This window comes from Bufo bufo, chromosome 5 (assembly GCF_905171765.1).
Source record: "Bufo bufo chromosome 5, aBufBuf1.1, whole genome shotgun sequence".
In the NCBI taxonomy this organism is placed as follows: domain Eukaryota; kingdom Metazoa; phylum Chordata; class Amphibia; order Anura; family Bufonidae; genus Bufo; species Bufo bufo.
In genome coordinates this window covers 199,874,145-199,890,949 of record NC_053393.1, presented here as the reverse complement: position 1 = coordinate 199,890,949, position 16,805 = coordinate 199,874,145, and the positions used below count along the sequence as shown (strand labels likewise).

General features: G+C 41.5%; 1 protein-coding gene across 1 annotated transcript in view; it reads right to left on the bottom strand.

Annotated features, from left to right (window-relative positions):
- Positions 1 to 16,805, bottom strand: part of GALR1 (galanin receptor 1) — a 411,502-nt gene that overhangs the window by 274,543 nt on the left and 120,154 nt on the right. The window lies entirely within an intron of this gene.

Sequence of the window (16,805 nt, the reverse complement as noted above, 5' to 3'; positions counted from 1 at the left end):
AAGTAAAATTTTTACATTTAATGATGCTTTTTTCTTTTCATTTCATTTTTTTTTATTATTTAATTGAGCCATTCTGTATTTTCTTATGATCTTTTTATGTGTTCTGTGTTATTTTCTTTTGTAGATTTTTCTCTTACATTGGTAGGTTGAATGATGGTTAGAGCAAAGGTCTCCCTTATTGACTTCCTGCCCCTTCCCCCTGTTTTTGCTTATATAAGCATGGGCATTTTAATGATTGTATGGCCTGGTGAAGATGCAATTTCTACATTGAAAGATGTTTCCTGTAATTTTTATTTCTCAAATTCTAATTAATTTACATTGGCAGTGATTTGTAGCCATTCCTATTATTTTTAAAGAAAGACAGATTTAGCAAATAATTTGTAATGCCTGTACATAGGAACAGATATGGACAGTGAGCACAGCCCACTTTCCCTACTTACTTGCAGTACAAGCCCTAGGTAGCAAGACCGAAACCAGTTGACAGTCTCTGTAGTACTAAGGTGCAGAGACAAAACAACACAAAAACAGGGTCATACGTAAATAGGTCAGAACTAGACAGGCTATGCAGTACCAAACAAGAGACAGAGAGTGGTTAGAAGACAAGCCGGAGTCAGAGGAAAGAGCAATCCAAAATGCACAGGAACTAGGAACACAGCTAGTGAGTCAAAAACTATCACTGGCATTGGTTTATGGCCAGAAAAGGGTTTAAATAAAGCACTGGGTTCCAGGATCAGAACCTGATAGGTCATGACTCGGCACTCCATTAATTGGAAACACTAGCACATTGGAATAGAGCATTTCCAATAGAGCTAATCTCCTCCAGCACATGCCAGCTGTGGGGAAAAACAGAGTATTGCATCCTGTTGCTAAGGATGCCGTTGCATCTCCAAGGGGCATGAATTAGCAACATGTCTCTCCCGGCGTGGCCACGCCGAAGCCAGAGATCACACCGCCGGAGCCCGGACAGGTGAGTTTGTGATAGAATTCTTTGTAAAGAGCCTAATAAGTGGAGAAAGAAGCACTTTTTCTCTGATAACTTTATTACAAAGTTTCTTCTAGTCATCTGTACTATTGAAGTATGCAAAGTTTGTTCAAAGGTTGGTAAACTTTTAAATTCATCTATATATAACACCATTCTGATATACATTTGTAAAAATCTTTATACACAATATGGCAGATATGGCATGGACATTATCACTTGACCTTTAAATAGGCAGAATGACGTGTATGCAGCAACCAATGGATACTCAAAATATGGTTGTATAGGTGAAAATATAATATTTTCAACCAAATATTTGAGATTAGGAAAGTCTTTGAGTAGTTGAGTTGGGGGTACCGGTAACAAGCAATGGATGCTTAGAACAACCACATCAGTATAATTTTTTGATAGGGCTATGAACAACTTGTTTTTGCCTCCCAATGTGATTAAAAGAGGAAGCATTTGACCATCGTGATGTATTAGTCTTATTATATTATCACTGAGGAAATACAATTACTTATATTCTCTTTTGGCATTCAGTTCAATTCAATAGCTGTAACTGGTTTCTGAAAAAGTTATTGTTAATAGATTACAGTCTTTACACCACTGTGAATAGAGAATCAATGTAATACTGCTCTTTTACATATGTCATAAATGCCATAAATGTGGTCATGCAACTCTGATGGGTTTGCAGAAATATGAAGAAGATATGAAAAAGCTGGCAAGCTCTATATTGTTTCTGAATCATATTAATTATTAAACCTTAAGCATTCACTGCTAGACGGCCCAGCGTGTGAATGGAATAAACAGGGGAAAAAAGTAACACAATTTATTATGATTGATGTCAGAGGGCATATTAAGCTACAATGTGTAAATGACTACTTATCATGGCCACAAGTGAAAAACTGGTATAAAAAACACATGACCTTGCATAACAAATCTCTGAAGAGGTACTAGCTATTTATTAAACCCTTAATATTACAATTACAATGTCCTGGTGAATATATTAATAGCCAATTTCTTATAGCACTCTCAGGCTACTTTCACATATATTTTGCATCATTATTTGTAAGCTAAAACTAGAAGCGTATACAAAACACAGAAGAAGCACAAATATTTCCATGACATTTGTTCTCTGTAGGTTCCACTCCTGGTTTTGGCTTACAATCATGACAAATACTGACTATGTATGTGAAAGTGGCCATACAGTATAAGGAGATTTTTGCAAATCGAGTATGTTCCACTTTCAACATCGCCTTAGGACCCTTTCAAATGGATGATTGCAAACTCACCCATTTCAGTCTGTGTTTTTTAAATCGATAGATGGATGATGTCTGTTATGCAGTACATTTGTTGCACAGAACCCATTCACTGGAGGGATTGTGTAATCCAGTAAAATAGGAGCAGGATGTGCAGTACCAAATTGTTTGTTATTTAGTGTAATGTGATGTTATGTCATATCATGTATTTTTATGTTATGTATTATGCCCAGCATAAGTGTGCATGGTTGGGACAACCAAACCAGGGTTAATGCTGGTTCAGCCCTTTGCAGGAGGTTGGGTGGGGATCCAATATGCGCCCCTAACTCAGACAGTCTTAGGGGGGAGTTTAGTGAGAGAGGAAGCTGTGCCTTATGCTCCCTCTTCTCAGACCTAGAAATCTCCAGAGGAACAGATCTCGGTGTGAATTAGTGCAAGATTAGGAGAAAAAGAAGGAGAGAATTGGAGATCTTAGAATCTGCATGGCTAAGCATAGAAGTCAGTAAGGTAACCTGGTACTACAGCCATTGCTGCTGTGAAAGACATCATTTGCACACCATTCACACTTGGATGTGCCTTCAGGATCCTGCATCTTGCAGTGGACACTACAGCCGTTATTACCAAGGTATTATTGCCAGCCGTAGAGTCTACTGAGAGAGACTTTTAGCAAGATAGTGTACAAAGAGGGCCATAACTCCAATATCTGCCTATATCCATACATCTGGGAAAGAATTGTACTGAGTACAGTTGGAACTGACTGCTATAGCTAGATGTGCTACAACTCCCATTTTGCACTACAATAAAGAAAGATATTTATTCTTCTACCTTTGACCTGGTTTTCTGACTACACCATATGCTGGCAATTGCATTGTACACACTCCGCCTTTTACCAATATAAACACTTAACATCACAGGCACCCTAACTACCATCAGAACCATTGTGTGCCCCGAAGGAAGAAAAGGTGCACCCTCCTTCCACTGCATGGCCCTAGGGAGAAACGGTGTGATGATTGATTGTGACAGCTAGAGCCATTACCACTCACGTCCTCTGCTCCTGCCCCTCGGGGGCTCACTGCAGATGATGCATGCTGTGATTTTTCTCCGCACAGACCAGTGGTCAGTGTGGAAAATTGCTCATGTGAAGATTCAACTAACTGGGTCAGTGTTCAATCTGGGTGATGTCTGTCCTAAACTCAGACATCACCCAGACAGAAGTACTTTCCAATTGAAAGTGCCCAATTATAATTCCCTATAGATATCGTCTACATACAATTCTATTAATGCGCTAACTTACTTATATTGTGCTGATCCTGGGATAGCACGTCTATTTTAATTCAAAACTGCATTCACAACTCCTGGACTCCTTTTTATTGTTCCTTGGTTGAATTGTGTCCTGTCTTGTTTGAGTTTGTGCTAGCTGTTCCCTGGTCCTTTCTGTATTCTTGGTCAGGATTTCCTTGCTTTGCTAACAATGGAACTGCTCATCCATCTTCTTGTCTCACCTGGGTTCTGGGATTTCCTATTTACTGCCTTTGCCTGGAAGTGTGTTTTAGACAGTAATCATGAGGGCTACAATTTGCTCATGTCATGTAGAACCTCAGAGTGGTACACATCTAGTATTAATGAAAAAGAACCTACATTCATGATCTGAACAACAGAGCTTAAACGAAATGTGTCACCAACAATGTATCTGCCAATTACGATCAGATAGAAGCACATGTCCTTTTTTACTAATCTGTTTTTATTTTCTGAATTTTATTATTCTATTTCCTGAACATGATTATGGGGGCTGCCGTCTTGCCTGAGCTGTTCTTAACAGCATTTAGAAAGCATTAAGAAAATGGGCAAGAGACCCAATGGTCAGAAGAGGACCATATTGACCTGTGCAGAGGTCATTGTAGAAGGAAAGAAGAGATAAGCTCTGGCAATTGCCTATTGTAAATGGAAGATCCTGTCTTATCTATACACAGAGGTGATATCATTACAGGCAGGATTAGAATAATATATAACTGCAGTAAAGTGATCTGTACAGACCAAGAAGTGGTGCTAATTATTAGACATAGTGGCCACTGCGAAAACTGCAGGATTTTATCTTTTTTGTTTAAAGGGTGCGGCCAGGGCCGGCGCCACCAGTAAGGCGACTTAGGCAGTCGCCTAGGGCGCCATGCAGCAGGGGGCGCCCGGCGCACGTTGCGGTAAAAAAACAAAATAAAAATTGCTTATATAAGTTCGGGCGGCCGGCGGCGCCGCCTTAGCGGCTGAGGCTGAGCGCTTGCCGCTCTAAAGAATCCTGCCTGCGCCTGCTGTGTGCTGTTAATGTAGCTTGGCCGAGCTCTGTTCGGTCCGCAGTACAGGAGCTTTTGTTTCCTGTACCCGGCCGGACTGACAGGAAGTGCTCACTTAGTGTGCACTTCATGTCAGTCCGGCCTGGTACAGGAAACAAATGCTCCTGTACCGCGGATCGAACAGAGCTCGGCCACGCTACACTAGAGGTGGGGGGAAAAGAGAGTGACAAGGGAGAGGGGGAGGGTGGTGGAAATAATGAGTGACAAGGGGGGTGGAATTAATGAGTGACAAGGGTGGAGGTGGGGTGGAAATAATGAGTGACAAGGGGGGGGGAATAATGAGTGACAAGGGGGGAGGGGGGGTGGAAATAATGAGTGACAAGGGGGGAGGGGGGGGTGGAAATAATGAGTGACAAGGGGGGGGGGGGTGGAAATAATGAGTGACAAGGGGGGAGGGGGGTGGAAATAATGAGTGGGGAGGGGGGTGGAAATAATGAGTGACAAGGGGGAGGGGGGTGGAAATAATGAGTGACAAGGGGGAGGGGGGGTGGAAATAATGAGTGACAAGGGGGGGGTGAAATAATGAGTGACAAGGGGGAGGGGGGGTGGAAATAATGAGTGACAAGGGGGGAGGGGGTGGAAATAATGAGTGACAAGGGGGAAGGGGGTGGAAATAATGAGTGACAAGGGGGGAGGGGGGGTGGAAATAATGAGTGACAAGGGGGAGGGGGTGGAAATAATGAGTGACAAGGGGGAGGGGAAATAATGAAAGTGACAAGGGAGAGGGGGGGGGAATAATGAGTGACAAGGGGGGAGGGGGGGTGGAAATAATGAGTGACAAGGGGGGAGGGGGGGGTGGAAATAATGAGTGACAAGGGGGAGGGGGGGTGGAAATAATGAGTGACAAGGGGGGAGGGGGGTGGAAATAATGAGTGGGGAGGGGGGTGGAAATAATGAGTGACAAGGGGGAGGGGGGTGGAAATAATGAGTGACAAGGGGGAGGGGGGGTGGAAATAATGAGTGACAAGGGGGAGGGGGGGTGGAAATAATGAGTGACAAGGGGGAGGGGGGGTGGAAATAATGAGTGACAAGGGGGGAGGGGGTGGAAATAATGAGTGACAAGGGGGAGGGGAAATAATGAAAGTGACAAGGGAGAGGGGGGGGAATAATGAGTGACAAGGGGGGGTGGAAATAATGAGAGTGACAAGGGAGAGGGGGGGAAATAATGAGTGACAAGGGAGGGGGGGAAATAATGAGTGACAAGGGAGGGGGGGGAATAATGAGAGTGACAAGGGAGGGGGGGGGGGGAGAGTGACAAGGGAGTCCCCAGAGCCAGACTGCAGCCAGAGACCAGATCATCTTATTGTCCTGGTGGTAAGTAGACAATGCAATATGTTTATTATGTAATTGTTTAGTTATTAATACTACATTGGAAACTAATTTACCTCACATTTAGGGTTCATTCACACATCCGTGTGTGTTTTGCGGATCCACAAAACACAGACAGCGGCAATGTGCGTTCCGCACTTTGCGGACCGCACATTGCCGGCACTATTGCGGACAAGAATAGGACATGTTCTGTTTTTTCAGGATCGGAATTGCGGATAGAAAATAGAAATGTATGGGTCCGCAATTCCGTTCCGCAAAAAGAGACGGCTACAAGAAGCTAGATTAACCCTAAGGGAAACATAGCAGTTCTTTTAATTTAAAAGCTGAGATAGGGGTGGAACATGATATGGGCAGATCATCTGATAAGGGAAGGGGGGGGGGCGTCAATTTTTATCTTGCCTAGGGCGGCAAAAATCCTTGCACCGGCCCTGGGCGCGGCAATGAGAGCTACTGAAACAGTAGAGTTCCAGAGCACAGATCCTGAGCACTCTGCTGTGTCCTGGCCTGGAGGTGGTCGGTACTGAGTCTCATGTTGCCTTAGTAACAGCAAGATGAGACAACCTCTTTAAATATATGGAATACATTGAAAACTGAAAACATCATCAAAAATTATTAAAAAATATGTTAAACATTAAAAAACGATTTACATAGCAATTTTTTGATGACACATTCCCATTAAAGATATATGGACACCTTCAGAGCACACTTTTCTTACTGATTTTCATGTAATAGCTTTTGAATTAAAAAAAAGTTGTAAAACAGCTTAAAAATGGCTCCAAAGGTGTCCATAGCCTTTAATTTTACATCTATTTCTGTGCCCTTAATAACTCACTCAGATAATTTAGTAGGTTTACTCATAGCCTTATGGTAAACCACACATTGTGAAATGCTGCTTAATTACAATAAATATTTTAGCTATAATATAATGCCTCAGCTCTGGAACACTTGGGCATATATAAACAAAAGAACATGAACACTTGCCTTTGCTGGATGAGCCTGTTATTGTGTTGGCAGCAATACTACCTGGTGACTGGCAGTATTTATATTTCCTCAACAGTTCATTAATATGGCTGGGCCATTGAACTAAATCAGCACTTTGTACTTTGTGTCACACCCTTCATTTCCTAGGTTATAAACTCTGAATTTTCATCTTCGTTTAGTTGTTACTAGATGATCAAATATTTGTTTTACAGTACATGTCATTGTGAATAATTGGCAGTGTTATAAAACTCTCTGAAATATATTTCCATTATTTAAGGTTGTATATTATTATCACTGTTAAATTATTATTATACACCCGCACACTTTATTTTTTCAAAGACATGCATATTCATTGGGTTATAATAGTCTGATTACCACACCATTCTTTCATGTCATGCTCACATTTATGAAAACACAATACAATATGATTTTACACATACAACTTAATACAGTCAATTGACATTTTCTTTGCAAACATCATGAAATTATGAAAATATGAAAAAAATCCTTGTAGATCCTTTTGCACGTTTTCTGCAGAAAAAAATCTCTTTCTCGTACATTTCTGCAGCAGAACCAGTAAATATACTGTAGTTTCATGGCTTTAGTACAGAGTGTGTGTAAAGGTCTTTGATACCTTACTGGATGGCTGCCTATACTTTATATGTCATGACTATACCAAATTTTACAGTTTTCTAACTAAATTCAGAAAATCTGGATACTGTATATAGTATATCTATCATTTTAGCAGAATATTGAGTTTTCCTGTGCCATTATTTAGATATTCTTTATCATTGATTTATTCCCTCTACACCTGTTTTTGGTGTAGAAAAGTCACAAATCCACTTGAGTCAGAGGAGTCTATGCAAGTCAGCACCATGTCCGGAAGGAACATCGTCTGAAAAATTGGGTTTTTGCCATTCAACACCCACGAAAGGGCATTTTGAATGCCTGATGATGCCCTTTGGGCTGTGTAATGACCCAGCTGTACTTCAGAATCTAGTCAATTACTTTTTTCGTGAGTTCCTGAGCAGTGACGTAGCTAGAAAAGACTGGGCCCCACAGCAAATTTTTTAATGGGGCCCCCCACCCCCAGTAATTTTTTCGCAATCCCTTCATTTCATGCCGCCCCCATTACTGTGGCTAGTAAAGATCAATCTCCCAGACCAAGCCCGGCAGCTGTTTTATCCGTCTATACTGCCACTGTATATAATTTCATTGTGTAATACTGTTGAGAGGGCCCTGACAAAATCTTTTAGTCTTCCTCCTACTAGAAAGGCTCCTTCTGGGTCAGGGCCCCAAAGCAGCAGCTTCCCCTGCTTCCCCTATAGCTACACCCCTGTTCCTGAGTAAGTTTTTAGTGGTGTATCTGGACTATATCTTGGTGTTTTCCCCAGATTGATTGTCACATGTCTTGCATCCGTTGTCAATTGGGCTAGGCTTTGCAATGGTTTCTTGGTTTCATTAATTATTATAGAAAATCTATGAAAAAAATTGGAGGGGGCTCAGCACCAAGTCACTGTGCTTATGGACCACAAAAATTAGATTTATCTGGATACGGCCAAGCTCTTAGATCACAGGGAGGCACGATAGGCCATGTTTTTGTAACGGTCATAAACAAACACACACAGACAGGGGGGAGGGAGTGACCACTGCGCTCCATACTAGCCCCTGACCCTGCCTACTTGCCTCGCAAGTCCTGATGACTAGGGACAACTGGACGGCAGTCCCTAACTTGGTGTAAGTGGAGGGAGGACAAACAGACAACAAACAGAATGAATACAGACCGAGCGAAAACCAGGAATGCAGCGCAGTACAAAGGAATAAGCAGAGAATGGTCAGGAGAAAGCCGAGGTTGTTTACCAGGAGAAGCTAGAAGTACCAAAGGAGTAACCAGGGATCGTCTGGAGCAGGCCGGGATCAGGAACCAGGAAATCAATACAGCACAGCAGGAATAGACAGGGAGACGTCGGATAAACAGGAGGTAAATACACCAGGAATCCAAGGAGACACAGGTGGAACCTGAATAACAGGCAATCTGTGGCCAGCAGATTGCCTGTTTAAATAGTGAGCCAGAGGGGTCATGTGACGTGGCCAGCGTCACATGACTCCACACAGACTACACAGCCGAACGCCGAGTGATCAGCTCGGCACTCAGCCCTAAAACCATTTGAATGAATGCGCATAGACGCACGGGGGCGCGCATAGTATTATCAGAAGCGCGGGCGACGCCGGATGCGCTGATGATGCGTGCGCTCCGGACGTGCCCGCCTCCTAGACCGCGCCATGACAGTTTTTTTATGTGGTTTAACTTTTTGTCATTTCGTCCTAGGTCTTCTAATGTGAAGATGAATGCCTTATTGCGCAGTTTTGGTATTGAAGGTTGCGTTGATACTTAACCTGGTAACATTCTGTCTCCTTGTTCTGGCAGCTGAAATATGAGGTTGGCTCCCAATGATCATCCTTCTGGTAAATTGTTTGTGCCTCTAAACTATAGCTTCAAAGTGTTGGAGGAATCTGATTGTTCTTATCAAAATATAGAAAAAGTGAATCAGTGGCACTACACCAAACCTATAGTTTATCTGGATGACGAGGAGTGATGCCTTGCGGTGGTGCTCAGCCTATAGCAGCAGTAAATATGCAGGAATATCTTCAAAGAAGAAAAACAAAACGAGCGGCACTCACTAGTTGTAGAAAGGTACGCTTTAATCCATAGCAGGAGGGGGGTGCATAAGGTGCAAACACAGCATAAGCAACAGCCGTTTCGCGCGAAACGGCTGTTGCTTATGCTGTGTTTGCACCTTATGCACCCCCCTCCTGCTATGGATTAAAGCGTACCTTTCTACAACTAGTGAGTGCCGCTCGTTTTGTTTTTCTTCTTTGAAGATATTCCTGAATCTGATTGTTCTGTTCTGGCAGGTCATCCAGGTATTGGACTAATTTATATAATATAGAAAACCGCACTGCTTCACCTTGAGTGCAGTTCACACTGAGGGAGACAAAAGGTATCTATCGATGTGATTCCTCAGTTTTGGTTACCACTAAGGTCGATGCTCAAATCTACTAAAAGTCAATGAAGAGACGGCCCAACATAGTGAAATACCGCCAACTGAGTTTAAATAACGTGATTTATGTACTCACAAGATCCATATAAAATGTGCACGTCCACTCATGAAACACCCGACCCGGGTTTTGCTTCTGATTCATTATTTAAACTCAGTTGGCGATATTTCACTATATGTTGGGCCGTCTCTTCGATGACTTTTAGGAGATTTGAGCATCTACCTTAGTGGGAACCTTAACTGAGGAATCACATTGGTAGATACATTTGTATCCCTCAGTGTGAACTGCACTCAAGTTGAAGCAGCCCAGTTTTCTATATTATATACATTGGTTATTTGTGAAGGTTACCCGCCTCACAAGAAAAACTGCAGCGCAAAAGGACAATACTGATCTGAGGACTGTAACTTTTGTTGCAGATTATTGTCTGTGTTTTGTGTTTGTAAGTGTTTATATGTGATTTTTTCCCCAGTTTTCTTGGGTATTTTTAATATTACTTTGATTGCAAGGACTTAATATTTGGTCTCCCGGGCCGATTGGTGGCTTACTTGGTCACACCTTGCTGGTACTTTTGTTTAATGTGTGTGTGCCAATTCCAAGGTATCCAGGAGACATCTTGTGGGTTTGCTTTGTCCCTTGCCTATTCCCCAGAGACATTGGACCCATATCTTTATGGACTTAAGTACGGACCTTTCACCCTACTGGGGTGGATCGATGTTTGGGTTGTCATTAGTGATGAGCGAAGTTTACAAAAATTGGATTTGGCTGCTTCAACGAATTTCACAAAGAAATTTGTTTTGTCACCAATTACTTCGTCACCAAGCGCATTTCTTTGTAAGTAGTGGGTGCAATCATAGGGAACAGCAATTGCGCCGTCCCCATCATTGAACCCCTCAGATGCTGCTTTAAAAAAAAAAAAGGTTAGACAAGAGCGGTCAGTAGACAAGCCAGAATCATAAGTACAGGATATCAAGCAGCAAATCAGGAAAAGGGAACCAGGAGCAACGCTAGCAAACCAAATAGTAATATAATTGGAATGGATTAAATGACAATAGGGGATTTAAATAGACTGGGTTCCAATACAAAACCGGTCACTTTGCCATGGTGGATGGGCACAAATGATTTTGATCAAAATATATTTGCTACGTTTTTTTATATGGTGAATACAGCATTAATTTATATATTCTATATTTCCAGAGTGCTGTTGCATTTTGTTTACTTTTACTCAAGCTGTCAAGACTAAATATACTAACAACCAAGTGAGCAGACTTTTTTCACAGAAACTCTAAATTTTTTGTCAACTTTTTTGAGCAAAAAAACACTGAGGCAAGATGTAACATGTTGGTCAGTAGGAAGTTATATATTAGGTCCTGCCTTAGGCTGAGGTTCTAGTACATGTCAGACCTGGGGGCCATTCTTAGGCACCCAACTGCAACATCATTCTATCATCACCTCATAATTACATGGCTGTGGTGCCAATGGGTTTATAGCTAGACATCCCCTACCCCTGTAAAACCACTCAGGTAATACAGTTAGTAATGACTGGCCATTGCTGCAGGGTGACAGCTGTATGTTACAGCAGACATCCACGACGGATGGTCCAGTCACAACTCCTAAGCAAATATCCCTGCATCATACATTAACACTAATGTGCAGCAACTACTTCCAGCCAGCACTATACATTTACAATGATGTGCAGGAAAGTGAGATAGGTAATACCATCTGTCAAATTTGAAAGTAACTCTTAACATAATTTGTCTGGAATTTCCCAAAAAGTATGGTATGAAATTGCAATTAGTTCAGATAAAATTGATTTGAATCTCTAGTATATATATTTATACTTATCTCTTGGTGTTTCATAGATCAATTTTCCGCACTGAGTTTTCAGTGGTAACCTCAAACTTTTCAATCAGTGCTTTTTTCATAAAAACATCTTCTCCAGTGGAGCCTCAAACTGTTCAGTCAATAATTTCTCATAATAAGATTAATCTATTGCTGCACTTGTATTACCACATAATGGCTTTCTGAAAAGAGACATCCAGCTCTTTCTGGATAACTACCCATAGCTGAGCGAACAAAATTTGATTCGCTGCCTGAGATGCCTTTTGTTGGGGTACTATTTCTGCTTATGAATGGTGCTGAGTATGCATTAGGAGTATTGTCGTAAACAAGTCAATGCTCCTCTGCGTTTATGGGAAAAATATATGAATATTAGTACTATCTTCTGGCATCATATAGGCTTAGGAAAGCAAATCTGAATATCTTTCCCAAATACTCAGAGAAGCTTTGCTTGTCCTACAATATTCCGCACACACACTACATATACTTTACTAGGCACTCTCTTTAATGAGAAAGAGTAGTCCCAGATAATGCATATATATTGCCCAGAAACCTAAAGTACTATATTCGTTTTTTTTTTCCCTCCATGACTCAATTCAAGAATGAGAGACCATAGAGGGATATACACCAAACTTTAGGGCAATTGGAGCATATTTGATTAGAGTTAAATCGATTTGTACCTGAATTGAACGTTTTCAAAAATTTGGCGAGTCAGACAAAAAGAATTTCAAGCAATTTGCTCAATCTGAACATTACGACATTGATATTTTAGCATACAAGAAAAATAAAATCAACTGAAAGTCCATCTGTAATAGGTGATATGTAAAGCAGTGTAGGAACAACTGTATATGTCTTAATGAAAAGTTCTGACAATGCAGTGTAATTCTTTGATATACATATATTACAAGTCATAATTACAATGCTGGACAGTTCTGGTTCCTTATTATGTCTACTATTTGTCACCAAAATGAGATGCCAGGGCTTTGAAATGATATAAATGTGTTTTACGCACTCGTTTGAATGAAAAAGACAGTTCAATCTGCTATTATTACACACATTAAAGTATACACGCTGATGTACTCAAGAAATTCTAAGGATCAGATGTTATCAACAAAAAGATAAACTGCAGTAAAACACATTTCTTGTTTTCATAAAAGAAAATTCAGGACACAACTATACAACATTGTATTTCGTTATAACAGCCAGATGGAAGGCAAACAGTTTAGATAACATATCATTCTTGCAAGACAATGAAGCCTATGTGAGAATTTTTATCACAGTCAGCTTCTAGGGTCCATGCTATAAATAAACTACACAAAAGAGAATAGTTGAAAAAAAAATATTGCTTGTTCACCTTTACAGGTATTTTGCACACAAAGCAAAATAAAATCTAAGGGGGTTTGGACATTTTTTATTGGAAAAGTACCCCAAAATATACAAAGAAAAAGACACAAATGCAATGGCACTCTGCAACCAGCATTCTGCCCTGCCTCTATGCTGGATGAGGCATTGGTGTACATTTTGGCCAAAGCGTAATAAGCCACTCAGCACGTCAAGGTCGCCTCTATGGAGTGGTCCCTAACACTAGTTCCTACCTGTTTGTGGGCCATGACAGCCACACAAAGTCCAGGGAATGCAGGTGCAGCATGCACGCCAAGCACACTCTGCTTTTAACCCCGTCCGGTGCCATTACAGCTTTCATCGGATCCAGGGATGCAAGTACCAACATGCATGCTGAGCCCACTATATACTTCTCCTGGAGCCAAATGGCTACTGGCAGGTGCTATATATGCAGACTCAGTTTTATACTGACTTTAAAACCAGCCTCCAGGACAGATTGACTGGTCAGGTGTGCATGACTGCATGGAGATCGCCACGCCTCCAATATATACTACAAAGAAAAAATGTGGGGGATTGAGTCAGCACAACCCTATATGTAGGTGCACATTGCTATGGCGAAATACATATACAAAGAAAAAGACACAAATGCAATGGCACTCTGCAACCAGCATTCTGCCCTGCCTCTATGCTGGATGAGGCATTGGTGTACATTTTGGCCAAAGCCCCAAAATATAAGCTGAATGCAAGTTATCCCATGGAATCCCAATTCCCGACCATAGCAATCAGCTGTAATCTATAGAGAAATCTTGCAGTGCCACCAAAGGGGAATTTAAGAAAAGCATAATGATCATATAAACGAATTAACTGTCTATACAATGCACCAATATGCTGGGTCCTCCAGATAAAGAGAGAAGCTCCTCTGTAGCCACTCTCCACTACAGCTAATTTAAGTCCTCTCTCCATATACTTCTAAAAGACTCTCTGTACAGAATCAGTAATAGAATTGAATAAAAACTGACCTTTAAAACTAGAGCAACTGTCTTAGTAAAAAGACCGCCAGTTTCTGCCCCTGATTTCCCTACAAGTCTCCTTTGTCACAAAACCTCTAACATATGTTCATATACACATCATGCAACACAACTACATAGGGGTCAGTACTCAATTTCTATTCTTACAGACATGTCTTTCCTTACTTTTTCATTTCATAATGTATAATGGGAGATGACTAACTTTGAACAAAAGCATGATTTTGTGATGCTCTGTCACAGGATGTGTATGCTATATGTGTGGCCACCTAGTGACTGTGATGTGATTCACAACCTGTCAAGGGTTTTGCTAAGATGTTGCAATATTGTATTGAATTTGCTTTGTGAGAAGTCCTTAATCAAATTCTAGCAAAAGAAAGGGATACATCTGTACTAGTGTTGAGCGAAGCCTAAAGCTAATCTGAATATCTTTCCCAGAAACCCAGAGGCGTTTTGCCTGACCTACAATACTCCGCACATGCACTACATATACTAGGCACTCTATGTAACAAGAAAGAGTACTCCCCAGAGAGATCCATCTCCATACAGTATTAGAATGTATGGGCTCCGATGAGCCGAAGTAAGATATTTGTGCAGTTGCGCATGACTTCGTTGAATAATTTCAGTAATTGATTTTTAAAATGGAAAACCACTTAAAAACTTGAAACTGAACTCGGCTTTGGTTCCAACTAGTACCTTGGAGCCTGAAGCCGAGTTCGGTTTCAAGTTTGAAAGTGGTTTTCAATCAATTGCCGAAAAATTTCAACAAAGTCACGCACGACTTCACAAATAACTTACTTCGGCTCATTGGAGCCCATATCTGTATGGAGACTGATGTTTGTACAGTATTATTCCGAAGTTTTGAATAAAGAGACTTCGAATAAAGCATCCGAAGCTCGCTTTGCTCAACACTAATCTGTACCTTCAGCTACTTCTAGTAAATAGTGCTGACTTCACAAGTAAGGAAGTATAGGGCGTGACATGCAATCAAAACTGACTGAAAGCAAGCCAAAAAAAGCCACAAAAACAAGCAGTTCCCACATTTTCCAATTTTCCGTAAGCCAAACGCTATGTTCATAAAGCTATTTAACACTTTGATCAAAAAGCCTGGCTACCCTTCCAACCAGGGGCATTGCTATGGTCTCAAAAGATCCGTGACCCAATGACTATAGTAACATAGTAACATAGTACATAAGGCCGAAAATAGACATTTGTCCATCCAGTTCGGCCTGTTATCCTGCAAGTTGATCCAGAGGAAGGCAAAAAAAAAACTGTGAGGTAGAAGCCAATTTTCCCCACTTTAGGGGAATAAAAAATTCCTTCCCGACTCCAATCAGGCAATCAGACTCCCTGGATCAACGACCCCTCTCTAGTAGCTATAGCCTGTAATATTATTACACTCCAGAAATACATCCAGGCCCCTCTTCAATTCCTTTATTGTACTCACCATCACCACCTCCTCAGGCAGAGAGTTCCATAGTCTCACTGCTCTTACCGTAAAGAATCTTCTTCTATGTTTGTGTACAAACCTTCTTTCCTCCAGACGCAGAGGATGTCCCCTCGTCACAGTCACAGTCCTGGGGATAAATAGATGCTGGGATAGATCTCTGTACTGACCCCTGATATATTTATACATATTAATTAGATCTCCCCTCAGTCGTCTTTTTTCTAAAGTGAATAACCCTAATTTTGATAATCTTTCAGGGTACTGTAGTTGCCTCATTCCAGTTATTACTTTAGTTGCCCTCCTCTGGACCTTCTCCAGCTCTGCTATGTCTGCCTTGTTTACAGGAGCCCAGAACTGTACACAGTACTCCATGTGTGGTCTGACTAGCGATTTGTGAAGTGGTAGGACTATGTTCCTATATGACCCAGCTTTCTAAGTTGACCCACTCCCTCCCCCCACACACCGCATTTTGGTGTACTTGCTATACAGCAGCACATACCTGTTACATCCAGGGCCTCCCAGGTGACGTCTCCTCCGATGTAGATCTTCTTTGTCATCATCTTCTCCATTTGGTCCGTACAACTTCTTTCAGCCACGCCTCGTCTCTGCAGAGTGTGACACACAGACATCTTAGCTTCCTCACTTTTCTATCATCATCTCCCAACTTGAAGTCCCCACAGTGTTATCCTGCTGCTCGCTGTGCTCCCCAATACCCCGGAATACTATCCTGAAGAAAAATTAGTACCATACAGATAGTCCCCCCATATTACTAGTGCATCTCATAGTCCCACAAATAGTAATTCCCTTCTAGAATGCCCTTATTAGTAATAATGCCCCCTATAGTGCCCCAACCATGATAACGCTCCCCAAGAATGCCCCCATTAGTAGAAAAGACCTCCAGTATTAATAATACCCTCACAGATCCCCCAGTAGAAATAAAGCCCCTATTATTCCCCTAGTGGTAATAAAGCTATCTACAGACCCCTCAGTAGTAATAAGGCCCCCATAGTGCTCTTAGTAGAAATAAGGTGGATCTATAAGTCCCTCCTATAGAGCCCACAGTAGTAATAAGAATGCCTATAATGTCCCCTGGATTTGCAGTGCCCTCTGTAGTTATGTTCCTCCCTCCACCATACAGTCCAATGTAAATAACATCACACCATCTCTCTTGCCCCCTCCAAAATACAGTCCTTTGTAAATAAC